The following is a 13,283-nucleotide window of genomic DNA, read 5'->3' on the forward strand; positions in this document are numbered from 1 at the left end:
CCACAGTTGTTTTTAATAATTTATATTTTATTGATGAACGAATACGCGAAGATTCGTAAAATTGTTAAAAATATGAATGAATTAAAAAACTTCATTCGTTTAAAATATCCTCGTAATTCTAAGGCATCCTTTATTCAAATCGCAGAAGCGAATATTACCGAGGCCAGAAAAGTTTGATATAAAAATTTGAAGATATTAGGTTGTCCGGAAAGTTCCTTTTGTAATTTAAACCATCGTATCTGTTTCTAATTGACATAGTAACAAAAGTTGAAGGCGAATCCAACGCACTGCTCAAATTCTTTGTAAGATGAACAGGGATGGATAGAAGTCGAACTATGTTCTCTGCGTTGGAGCGAGGATGTTGAATTTTTCGTGGCAACGTTCTACCGCAGAAAATATAGTTCGCTTTAGGAGCAATTTTAGGGGTACATCGGATTTCTCTTCGAATAACGAGTAAAATACCATTTGGTTTTTGTCGCTATCTCAATTTTTTCTTGAATCACGAAATGAACTTTCCGGGCAACCTAATAGATTTCTTGTGTGCTCTGGTATTCAGTTGAAAATGTACAATAATTGTGAATTGTTAGAGATAATTTAAAGATCGAATTTTCCCTTATATTCTATTTTACCGTTAAGTTGAAAGTGAAGAATGTTTAGGGTAGTCAAATTTGGCACACCGATTATAATAACGAATTCACCTAGATTCAGAGAAGAACGTTTTTCAAACAATACACATACGTATCACAGAAGTGAAACTGGCAGGCTTTCTTGCGACCGCACTTGACAATATCTAATGCATTTTAATGAACGTTTCCATAACAGCGTGGTTCGCGTCGCATGAAACGAGACCAACGTTCGACTTGCATCAGTTCGTAGATTTTTGCTGCCGCTTTACGACCTCGTTAATTGAACAGATAAGCAAACGTGCCATTTTCCCAGTCTTAATCGTCGAATTTGCCACGTTTAAGATAGTAAACCTCCACTTTTTCTTTTCTCCCTGCTCCAGAGATCGCGCGATTAATTGAAATATCGTCGAGTAAGAGTGCCACTTTGAAATATTGATCTGAACGACCTACAGCACAGAGAGTGGCTAATTTCTGATTCTCTTTGAAACCGAAATTACAAGCTCGTCCCAGTGGCAACTGTTAGCCGACGGAAGCTCGTGTCTTCGAGAAGAAAATTGGTTCCCTTTTAAAAATAGATTACAAGGATGTGCAGCCTCATTTCCTTCCATCAACTACTTCCAGTTGCATAAGAATAGCGAGGAACACTTCCCCGTGAATAAAAATTCACACGATCATACATGTGAATTACAACGAAATTCTTTTCTCATCCTTTAAATTAGCGAAGACGAGAAACAATGGCTGCTCGTTAGGTCGGTGGATCGCGAAGAGAAGCACTTCGGAAGATTCTTTCGGATGATCTTTGAGGTCGCCACGTGAAACCGTCTCGATCGTTATCAGGGCACAGAGGCACGATTCCATTGGAAATCGTGCGGCCCTGGCGCGTGACATATGCCGCGACGGTGAAAGGAAAAGAAGAGGAAGAAGAGGCGCGATATCAGCTGAAGCCTTCGAGGCTGCCTCGAGCTTTCTCTGCCCGCGGCCATCGTCAGCGGACATTTTGTTGGAGTGTTCAGTGTGTCGCACAGTAGGCTCCATCTGGCGTGTTTCATGTGATCCTTGGTAACGTGATCGAGGATCCATGATCTAGACGGATTTAACGATCGAGTTTCGTGTCTGTCTTGATCGGTATGTTGTACAGAAAAGGGAGAAATCGGGGTTGATTTGAGGCTGAGAGTTTTGGTAAAAATTTTTATTTCATTTGGAATACTTTTCAAATTTTTTGTTTAATTTTCAAGCAGGTAATTGAATTTTCTTAGAATATTTTATTAATGGATAGTATTAGGTCGCACTTAAGTAATGTTTCTTCTTGTCTTGGTTAGATTGTACATATTAAAAATAGCAATGAAAAAAATTGAACAACATAACTGGGAATTAATACCACATACATAATATTCTCTTGACCTGGCACCATCAGATTACTATTTGCTTGATTCACTGCAAAACTTTTTAAATGACTAATATTTCAAGAACACAGACCAGTTAAAGTTAATATTAGATCAGTTTCTTAATACAAAAGATAAGAATTTTTTTGGAAAGGGGATTAACAAAATTGCCTGTAAAATGGCAAATGTTCCTTGCAAATAACAGTCAATGTAAATATCATTGTTTTCGTATCGAAACTCAGCTTAAAAAACGACATTACTTATGGGATGACCTAATACTTTATTCAGTTTAATTTTGGGAGGCTCTGCCATTTGAAATATTTGCAACTTGGAATTTCTGGTAGTAAAGTTGGTTTGTGAATTTTGTCTCGTTTATTTATTCATTTTCTACAATGTGGCACTTTATAAACAATTTCTTGAATATCTCAGGAATAATATGTACAAATATTCTCTCTTGGAGTTCATTATCTACTTATTTTTCTTTGTGGATTTTGAGTACATAATATATTTCACTTAAAAACTGGAACGATGGTAGAAAGACTGGTGAACATTATAGAACAGACTGTTTGTGATTACTGTGCAACTTTATCTGATATCGTTGAATTTTTATGACCGCTACTTATAGTGAGTCAGTATTTAAAAAATTTTTCAATCAGCATTTTGAATAAATGGTCAGTATTTAGAATAAAACATCAGTATTTTCATTAAAATATTAGTGAACATAATAATTTGTCGGTATTTTAAATAAATGGAAATTTTGTTGACCAAAAAGCAAATTAATACCGACCATATAAACAAAATTGTACTGACAAAATGCGATTTAACACTGACAATTAATTATTTATACTGATCAAAATATTCATTTTTACCGACTATTTATTTAAAAAAATACTTGCCGCTAATTGAAAAAAATACTGACCAAATAGAAGCGATTTTTTATTAAAGAAACTGTGTTTTAGCAATTTTTATTACTGCAACATGCTTTGGATCTAGCACTGACTAATTTTGTTTATAACGTTTTTTGTCAGATTATCGAAAGTTCCTAAAAATATCATCTACATACATTTGTTAAGGAATTTGTTCCAAAAACGTGTATACACATTTCACGTGCTTAAAGTGTTTCACGTCCTTTTAAATTATTCTCAAACCCCCAAAAAACCGTCCTTTTCAACCTTCTTCTCCAACCTATTTTATCCAAATTATCTAGCATTCCAGAAACCCAAACGATCGCTGAATCGTCGATTAAACCGTCAATTAAATCGCGCAAAAAAGCCAGCGAAATGGCACAAAGCAGTGGCACGTGAAACTCGGGGAAGCGAGAAGCAAGGGGGAAAACAGCCCCTACGGCTCGTTAATTCGCTTTTTATAATCCAGCTAGACTGTAGGCGGCGTCATTTATTGGCGCAACACCGGAATCCAGGGATTCTCTCTGCAGCAGCGATTCGAAGAGAAAATCGAAGCAGCCTTTCGTTTCCTTCGCATACTCTCGTGCCTCGTGGAGGCTATCTGTTGCTTCCTGAGGACTTGACCCCGTTTGTCCTTGACCGAATAGTCCTGCAACCACCTCTCCTCCCTCATTCGTGTCTCTAATGGCGCCGTCGTTGTTTCACAGCAACGATCGAACATTCTGTTTGGATGTTGTAGAAATATTTGGGAAGTTTTTTTATGGTTTCCCTTTACGGAGGAAATGATTAGGTTCGGTAATAATAAGTAACCAAATTTCCTGGATTCAAATTGCAAAAAATTTCTTCTCTTATTTTCAATATTTTAGACGTTTGACTTATTTTAAGAAAGTATATTTATCGAATTAGCGTACCCGGTGTAACAAAATTTCTTTCTCTCGTAAATTTCGATATTCTTGTAACGACGTGTTTTTTAAATTTTAAATATATTAAGTATCTGAGTTGTTATACCTGATGAAAGGTCTCCTATTGTCTTCTATTCCATGATAATAAGTGATTAAACTCAGAGTCTAGTTTATCGACGGTAGTTTTTTATTACTTAATATGGAAATACATTTGTTGATTACTTAACCCTTTCGCTACGGCAGATTTTAACGCGTAACGTGGGTGACTGATGGTAAATTTTGAACTACTGCTGCAAAGTTTCTTATTTTCGCCGTGTCGTTTTAAAATTTCGTTTATTGAATTAAGGTGGAAGCGCGTGAAGGATAGAATTAAGTATTACATTAAGGTGGAAGTGCATCGAAAGGCTCCAAATGGTACAGTGCGAGGAAATTTTCGAAACGCCTAAAGGCGCCTGTTGGTTTTTGTTATAAATCAAATCAAAAATTAATCTCTTTCCGTGATGAACGGAGATGCGGTTTCTCATCTGTTTATATGAGAAAGGAGATAACGCACCCCTATTAAATGAGGTCATCGGTGCCTCATGTTACCGGCTCTGCGCGCCCGGTAGAGTTAGTCCTCTAAAGACATTTGAAATAGAAAGAAGTCACTTCCATCGCGTAGAAAATAAAATATCTCAATATCGAAAGTTGAAAACAGTTTATTTAAAACCCATTTCCCAACAGCGCCAATAGTAATGAAAGGGTTAATGGAGTGTATTTCGATTCAACGATTTTGTAAGTTTTACAAGGGAACGTTCCTAAGTGTCGTTCACCGATTTTGATGAAATTTACCTATGACGTAGTTCTCGAAAGAATATTTGACTTTTTCTTGTCAGGCATCATTTATATCGAGGGGGTGAAAACTGCCCTCAAAGTTAGGGTGTCAAGAATTATTTACTTCAAAAATTTGATAATTACTAAACTGTATGGAAAAATGCCAGGAGTATTGATATTTTGTCTTCATTTTAGCTGTAAAATAAATCAGGTTATGCAAATGGAACGGGTTTTCCATTTTTTTATTCCGTTCATTTTTATATCCATTCGACTCTCCATTGTGTTCCATTCATAAGGACATTATTATTATTACCAATTCTGCTCTCTGGAAATTAATTAATATCGTAACTGGATATGTGCGAACAAGGATGGAGGATATTACGCGTCTACTCGTTCGTTTGATAAAAAGTGAACGAAATAAAACATTTTTTACCTGAATCCTCTGCTTTCGTTGACGTAGATGCACACTGGTATGAAATTTCGTTCTCGTTTGTTCGACGAGAAATATCGGACGACAACGAGAGCTTTCGTTAATAACGATTCAGGAGATAACTGGCAAATGCGTTCGTTAACGAACGTTTGTAGTACTCTGAGATAATTATTCATTGTGACGTAATGGAGCAGATAATTACCGGCGCTCGCTGTATCATACTTTAAAAAGCGTTCAAGCGGTCATTCTGGATGCTCTGCACGTTCAGTAACGTAATCTTCCAAAGTTACTTCTTTCCAGCGAATTAATACAATCTTAAGTGGATATCAATTAAGAATCAAGACTGCGCCTCTGGAGAAATTCGCGAAACAGCAGGAAGGCCGGTGAAAAGATCTTCGAGGCTGAAAAGGTAATTCTGGCTGCGCGGGATGTACCTTTAATCCCAGCACGGGGATTCTCAATCTTGAGGGATTTTTTCCCGCGGCCGTTGCAGCTGAATTCCATTTGAACTGCGAGAAAATAGGGAATGCTCGAACTTCACTCGACGCTTTTGCAATTTCAGCATCGAAATTTTTTATTTCTAGTTTTTCGACAATTTAAAAATGTGTCACGCCTCGAGGAGCAAGAAATTACGAGTTTGAGAGCTGAGAACAATTTTCAATTGTGCAAATAATTAGTCGTCAATTTAAAATAAGGTATTGTGTATTTGGAGAGTCTCATAATGACCTTTGTGTGGTCTCTAAGTGACCTTGAAGCCTCGAATGACTTCTAGGACAGCCTTAAAATGATTTTCGTGTCTTTGTGGGTCTCAATGTGTCCTTTAAGTAGCCTTGAGGCTTTAAAGAACCTTGAAATAGTCTCCAACTAGCTTTGATGCATTGCAGAACCTCGAAATAGTTTCCAACTGACTTTGAAATTTTAAATAACCTCTAAAATATTCTTCGAGTGATTTTGAGACCTTAGATGATTTCTCAAATGATCTCGAAATTTCTGAATATTCTGAAACAGCCTCCAAATAGTCTTGAAGCCTTGGAAGACCTTAAGACAGCATTCAATTGATCTCCAACTCCTCAATGATCTCGAAACGTCCACAGAATGTCTTCTAAATTCTCTTAGATCTCCTCCAAACGGTTGCAAACCCTCTTTGGATCCGTTTGAACACAATTCAGCCAGTGGTTGTTTGAAATGAAAATTATAAATTCCAAAGGAGTCACGTTTCCTTGATACTGCAGGAGCTTTCAGGATGACCCAATAATTTAAACGGGCAAACCGGACGGTTTGCCTGAAGTTCGACAAACGAGACGCGTTAGTCGATAACACTGCGGAACAATGCAGTGAAATCTACAAACGTAACTTCTCCATTTTCCGTAACACGCTTATCGCAAGCTCACAATTTAGCGGGAAACGTTAGTTGAGAAGAAAAAAAGGGGGAGAAATTTTGCTCGTTCCTGGCACGAGGAGAGAACGCGTTCGTAAAAATTCGAAGAGCTTCCGCTGGAAATCTGCGGTGTGTTTCTGCTTGGAACATCTGTTTCGCCTTGAGAGAGCTTATCTCGACGTACGATAACAGACTTTGCGTTGCTTTAAGCGAGTACAATTACTTCACGGAGAAGGAGGAAAATGAGATCTCTCGAAAATGGAATTACCTCGAACGTGCACAGCAAGACTTGGTTAAATATAGAAATTAAGGATGGAATAGTGGTGTTCGGCACGAGTGAATGTTGAACGGTGCTATTTTCACGAGGATGATATTCCAATTTTCTTATTCATACATCGCGTTCTTGTCCCCATTTTTCACCGCGGCATTCACAACTCGCTTCCTTACGTCTTCCTATCACGCCTCGTTCTCTCGCTCGGTTGAAATGATTCAATTGAAAACGTTGCCTCGTGCAAAAATTTTCTTTTTGAGAATTTCTGTTAAAGCGTGAATTTTTAAAATAATACTCGTTTTATAAATATCTGTGACAAACCAATAAGGCATATTCAATTTTTCTTTGAATTTCTTTTTCATTTTCTGAGTTGCGTTATACTTCCTATTATGGCAAAAATGTGAGTTGTAGCAGTTTTTAAAGAATGGGACACCTATTTCTATACAGCTAAGAAAGAATATCGTTGAAAGAAGATTGATAACTTTTGGCACATCATTTTTCTAAGTTGTGAAATTCGAGGGAGACTTGTGTCGATAAAATTATATCAGAAAACACTCTTAAAATTAAGCTGTCCTGTGCTGAAAAAATACTACAAAAAGCACGCGTTGACACTTTTCATGGTAAAAAAAAGAAAATGGGAAAAATATCAATATCGCAAAAAATTACAAAAATGTCATGAGAGAAAAATAGAAAGCACAGTATTCCTGTGTTTCGAAAAAAGAAAAATTGTAAATGAAAACCTCGAACCAGTCCAACAGAAAGATATTTCACACTTTCCACGATTATTATTTTATTACAAATATGCTGCCCTTCTTAATTTAGTTGCCTTAACATTTTTGCTGAACCATTATTTTTCGAAAAAAAAAAAAATGAATCCTTGTTTGCGACAAATAAATTATTGCTCAAGAAATGAGAACAAAATCTTTCAAAACGCCCTAATAAAATTGTCGAATAGAACGTTTTAACTAAGCTGGTCAATATGCACGATGAATTCACTCGAGTCCCCAAATATCCCGCAAATTTCGTGGAATTTTAGTTAACAAACATCGAACCATAGGAAATTCCGAGGCTTCCTTTCTCCCACACTCGCGATTTTCGTCGAAAATTGATCAACCACACGTGGCAGGATAGTTGCGGAATGGCGACGTGTCCATTCGATCTTCCCAGGCGTGCCGGATGAAGGAAGAACCTACAACGATGAGCCACGATCTAGCTAACAGACTTCGGCACTTTACGTGATCGGCATGTCGTAAAGCCCATGGGACCGATCTAGCCCACGGTAAATTGAATTTTACCGCCGTTAGTCGTAAGAGTTTCCCGGAAGTGGCTTCAAGGCCGTCGCGGAAATCTCTTGGGGGGCGAGCTTTGAAAATTGCACCGTCGTTGTTACTCAAGACGATCTCTACGAGGTTGGATTGCTCAGGATCGACCCATGTGGATCGATTTTTCAACGAAAGAACACTGTGAGTGCTGGAGAAACGTTTATGGAGAGAGAAAGTGCACCAATGTTGAAGATTTCTGCTTTTGTTATTTTCTTAAGGCAAATATTTTGGAATGGAATTCTCAGGCATTGAAGTTGGAGAGTTTTGTTGCACTAACGGATGTTTTTATTATTTTTTTGAGGGAAGTTTGTTGGCCATTGAAATTGATGTGATAGTTTTATTATTATTTGGGTATTGAATTATTTTCATATTATTATTTATTGAAGGGTTTCTATTATTTTTATGAAGCAAATCTTTTGAGATTGAATTTTTGCAATTAAATTCAATTTCATTGTAAATTTATTGGTAATTAATAATCATAACTAATAAGTGATAATTATTTCTACAAATGTTTTGTGATAATGTTAACTTAAATGATAATAAATCTACTCCTTTTTTAACGTGTGCCAGGATATTCCTTCCGCGGAAAGAATCTCCTATAAAACGACGTGTCTCCAGTGGAAAATATTCCTGTGACATATTTATAGTCCTCGTAAGAGTGGCGTAATCCCTAAACAGACGCAGCTGCCGCAAAGGATTCCCTGGCTGTCTTCCTTGGCATGGATAAGGAGGACGCCCATTTTTAGACGGTTAATCGTCGGAGAAAAGGATTTCTTTCGCTGGAATGGTATTTTGCTGGAATAGGAACAAAAATCGAGCTTGATTTTATCGATCAATGAGTCATATGCGTACGTACATACACCTCTGGAGGGACCAAACGAATATGCTCACTTTACGATTTTTTTTTGACGAAACGAAATACGTTTCGAAAGTGAATTTTTTATCATTTAGTAGAGTGGACTTTGGACCATCAGCCTGATAAATATTGTTAAATAATTTCGAGAAATGACGTTGATATAAATTTTTCTAGAAAACCTATCTTCTAATGGAAGATTTTTCAGTGTTAACCTAGTATTAGGCATTGGTAAAAGTTCGTACGGATTTATAGTATAAAATTCAAATATTCCAAACTTTCTGGAACAATTTTATTTAACAAAGCAATCACTACTACTTTCCATAATTCGTTTCCAACGCGTTATAAACTTTGGTATATACATTTCGATAATATAAAAATTTTACTTGTAATAAAGGAATTAACTGTTGTTTTGATCTCGACATCGTTATCGTGATCGTTTGATCTCGAGAGAAGTAACTGATTATAAGAAGGCAGATCTGGATTATAAGGAGTATGTGGTAAAACTTCCCATCAGATATCCTTTCTTTTTTCGTTCTACTTTTGTTTCAGTTAACAAGTGGCAGATAAATTTTTACGATTGTGGAATGGATTTCAGTGACCAACTAAATACACATATAAAACCTGCCACCGACACTAACCTTATGCATTAAATTTCTGAACAACTACAAGAAATTCGGTTTGAGTTTGTCGCTGATAAAAATACCACACGAATTCTTTCCGGTACCTAATACAACCTAATTAACTTAATATGTGTATGTAGATATACTCAATCCTTGGAATATTTGATAACATAAATTTCGAGAAATATTTGAGGTATTTTTAGAAAGCTGTTCGTAGAATTTGAATTTTTAATCTCAGCGAATTTTCCACTCGGTTTTCAGAATTACCGAGTAGAGCTTCGCGAAATGGAAACGCAAATGAATGGTTATTTATTAGTGTGGAATTGTTATAAACCGAGCTAGATATGTCGTGAAATCATCGTTAATTAATTATTTGACCGAGTTCCCGAGCCGAACTGTCGAACTGTAAATTATGAAACGAGATATTTGCTAATGATGCAAAGCGGCGGTGCTTGACGACGAATATTTAGCACCTATGCACCCTGGATGTTTGCCGTCGATGAATAAATTCCACTTTTCCAGTTCTGATATTGGCGACAAAGGTAAATACGTGTAAACGATTGCTGTAAACATCCTTGTTTGCAAATATCGGAAAATCATCAACAAAATCGTGAAACAGCGTTGACTTTATTCGTTCGATTTCATTTCATTTGTAATTCGCGTGTGTGATAGAAAATACTTGAAAAAGTTCAATCTTTGAAATTTGCTGCAAGAGTACACTTAGAAGACACTCCATTTGATGTTCACGGAAACTTTCACTGTTTCGAGAATTGCAAATCATCCCTGGGAAGTAAGGGGCACAAATCATCCGAGAGGATTTCCTTTTCGAACTTGCTATCCTGAATCTCTGCCAGCTGTGAAGCTACTCGACCCTGCTCAGGGCTCAGTCCCTCGATTCCTATCTCAGTATAAATTATTCAACGAGGAAAATTTACCATTGAAAACGTAGAACAATGTATCGGTGTCCGGCTATTGTGTTTTCCATCACGAAACTGAAATTGGTAAACTAGATCGCGGGAATTTTTCCTTCCAAACCTCTGTTCAACAGTCTGATCAATCTTGATCTACTCTACTTTAACAATTTTTGCGCGAAATCCCATTCAAGAATCCTTTGATCGTCCAAAATCCGATTCTCCATGATCTAAGACTTCTCTGGACACTTTATAAACTACAGATTCAAGGCAACATTGCAACCGTTTATCCCACTGTCTGAACAATCTCAATTTACTCTACTTGAAGAACTATATTTCAAATCTCGTCCTAGAATTTTTTTCATCGTTCAAAGTCTTATTCGCCATGATCCAAGACTCCTCTGGACACTTCATAAGCTTCAGATTTTCACCCAGAGCACACAAAGTCATCTACAGAGCCGTTCTAAATCTCTGTTCCACTGTTTGATCAATCTCAATTTACTCTACTTGAAGAACTATATTTCAGGTCCGATCCAAGAATCTTTTCATCGTCCGAAATCTCATTCTTCACGGTCTAAGACATAAACCCTCTAGCTTCATCCAAAGCTACCCTAAGCCAATCTACCAAACCTTACACCATAATCCTTTCTTTCACTGCAATAATTCCAGTAGTACAACGACAAATAGCTCCGCCAAGAGTCCATTATCCCCACCCAAACCTACTCACTAATCTATCTACCCTAACTACCTGTCAACCTAAGTAGAGCTTGAAGAAATAAAATAATAAGTTTGAACCTTCGCATAATGCAATTACAGTATTGCAATTACACGTAAGTATTACAGATCTATTTACGATATAGAAATAACGACAATAAAATATGAAGATAGGGTAGCCTGGAAAAGTGTGAATACTTCAGGACGGCAAACAAACGACTTAGGCCACTTTCATAATCAAACGGAGACGGATAGGGAGACGCAGGAGGTCTACAGAAGAAGGTGAACAGAACAGCGATGAGAAACGGTGAGAAGAGAGGGTGAGGACGCGACGCCGGCGCGAGAGGAACTCCGTAGGTCAAGGTCGCGGCAGGTGGCATCGAGCCCCGTGGTACAGCCCTGAAGCCCCGCTCGACCGACAGAAAGCTTCGTGCAGGACGATCTTCGCCTCTCTGGAGATCGATATGGCCAGTGAGCCAGCAAATGGTGCAGGCAAAACAGGCGGCGAGCCTCCTGCAAGGGCTCCTAGCCAGGCTTGTGTGGATCGATGCCCAACCCTGACTAACCCTTTAACCCATTGACTTATAATAACGAGTCACGGTGTAGATCATGGTCAAGATGTGAAAAGAAATATCGCACTTGTAACGAACCTATTTAAAGGGACAAAAAGTTCTCTAGTTCAAAAAATATCTAGATGAGAAGTACGATACTTTCAAAATCATAAGTTGCCATATTTCTGTCGGTAATGTAAAATAGCTGTTTGACAACTATTAGAATCCTGGACGGTCAAAGGCCACGTTGGAGCAAGTGGACACAAGTAACGGTAGTTATCGATAGCCGTTTGACAACTATTTTAGTATACATAAAAGAAAATTGAAGATTTAAATGTTTTTTAAATTAGGAAGGACGAGACTGGTTTCAGAGCACAAAAATTAGATTGTACTCCAAATTTCACCCCATCAAAAATTTTTTTTATTCGATTTCTCTCTTGTGGAGCGCAGTTTCATAGTAATGAAGAAGTCGAACGAATGTCCAATACTGACGAAGTCTTCAAGACAAGAAATTCTACATTAAAACGACCTCTTGTTGTAGCTACACCATAATTTTTTAAGTACCTCATGTACGATTAGCGACGATTCTCCTACAGTTCAGGCTGTTATAACCCAATTGTTTCTTCACTGTTGAACACAATTATCGAGGAATTTTTCAATGGACTCTCCCTTCTTTGTATTCTTTTGCCTATCAACTCTATTTAACAATTTTTCCTCTTCTTTGTGTCACCTGCTGTCGATCCATCGTGTTTCTCTTCGTTCTATCGTTACTTCCTGTTTTTCGATTTTCTTATTTTATTCGGTGGTTGGTTATATGAACGGATGGGTTCATGTTTTGGACAGAGGGAAGGTAGCTTTGTCGGAAACTGATTTTTAGCGTTCGAACGGGGTAGACCACGTTTGACGGATTTTCTGAACCGTCCACAGCCTCCTTTTTCTTTCTAGCGCACCCTTTGTCCAACGTTTCCTGCTTTATGACTCCTCCGTTCTTTCTTCCAGAACGCTTTACCGTTCGCTGGATCCTAAAGGACTTTTAATTTGACGTTTCGCGTCGTACTTGCGGATGGACTGGGTTTTATCGATTCGCTTCCGGTGACTTTTCGTTGTGCCATTCCTTTGGTAGAACTTTTATTAACCATTTTCATCTGTTCCAGAATATCGACACTTAGTAGTGAAATTAGCTGGAGGATTTTGATACCCTGCATTTATCTGAGGTAATCTTCAATTTTATAGATGAAAATTAATGTCACAACTTATAGCATATTTTATGACAAATTTTTTCATTGTTCCAATACTGTGTTTAACGAAAGAGGTTAAAATTTGTTAACTAAAAATCGAGATTACACTTGAGAAATGATTTTTATGAAAAATACAAATTTTCTTTGATGCGTTTAATTATTTTTCTATTAGCTACACTTAAAAAAATGTAACTCAGTATTATGGTATGTAACGAAGTTTTCTGAGCTTAATAATTTATTGTGGTGGAATTCAAGGCAATAAAATGTCCTTTCTCAGATACATTAATTGAAATATATTTTAAGAAAAATATTGAAAGCACTTGAAATTTAAAAAACCACGTCGAAGGTAAAAAGTTCCGAATAT

The sequence above is a fragment of the Habropoda laboriosa genome, unplaced genomic scaffold (genome assembly GCF_001263275.1).
Source record: "Habropoda laboriosa isolate 0110345459 unplaced genomic scaffold, ASM126327v1 scaffold225, whole genome shotgun sequence".
NCBI classification, from domain to species: Eukaryota; Metazoa; Arthropoda; class Insecta; order Hymenoptera; family Apidae; genus Habropoda; species Habropoda laboriosa.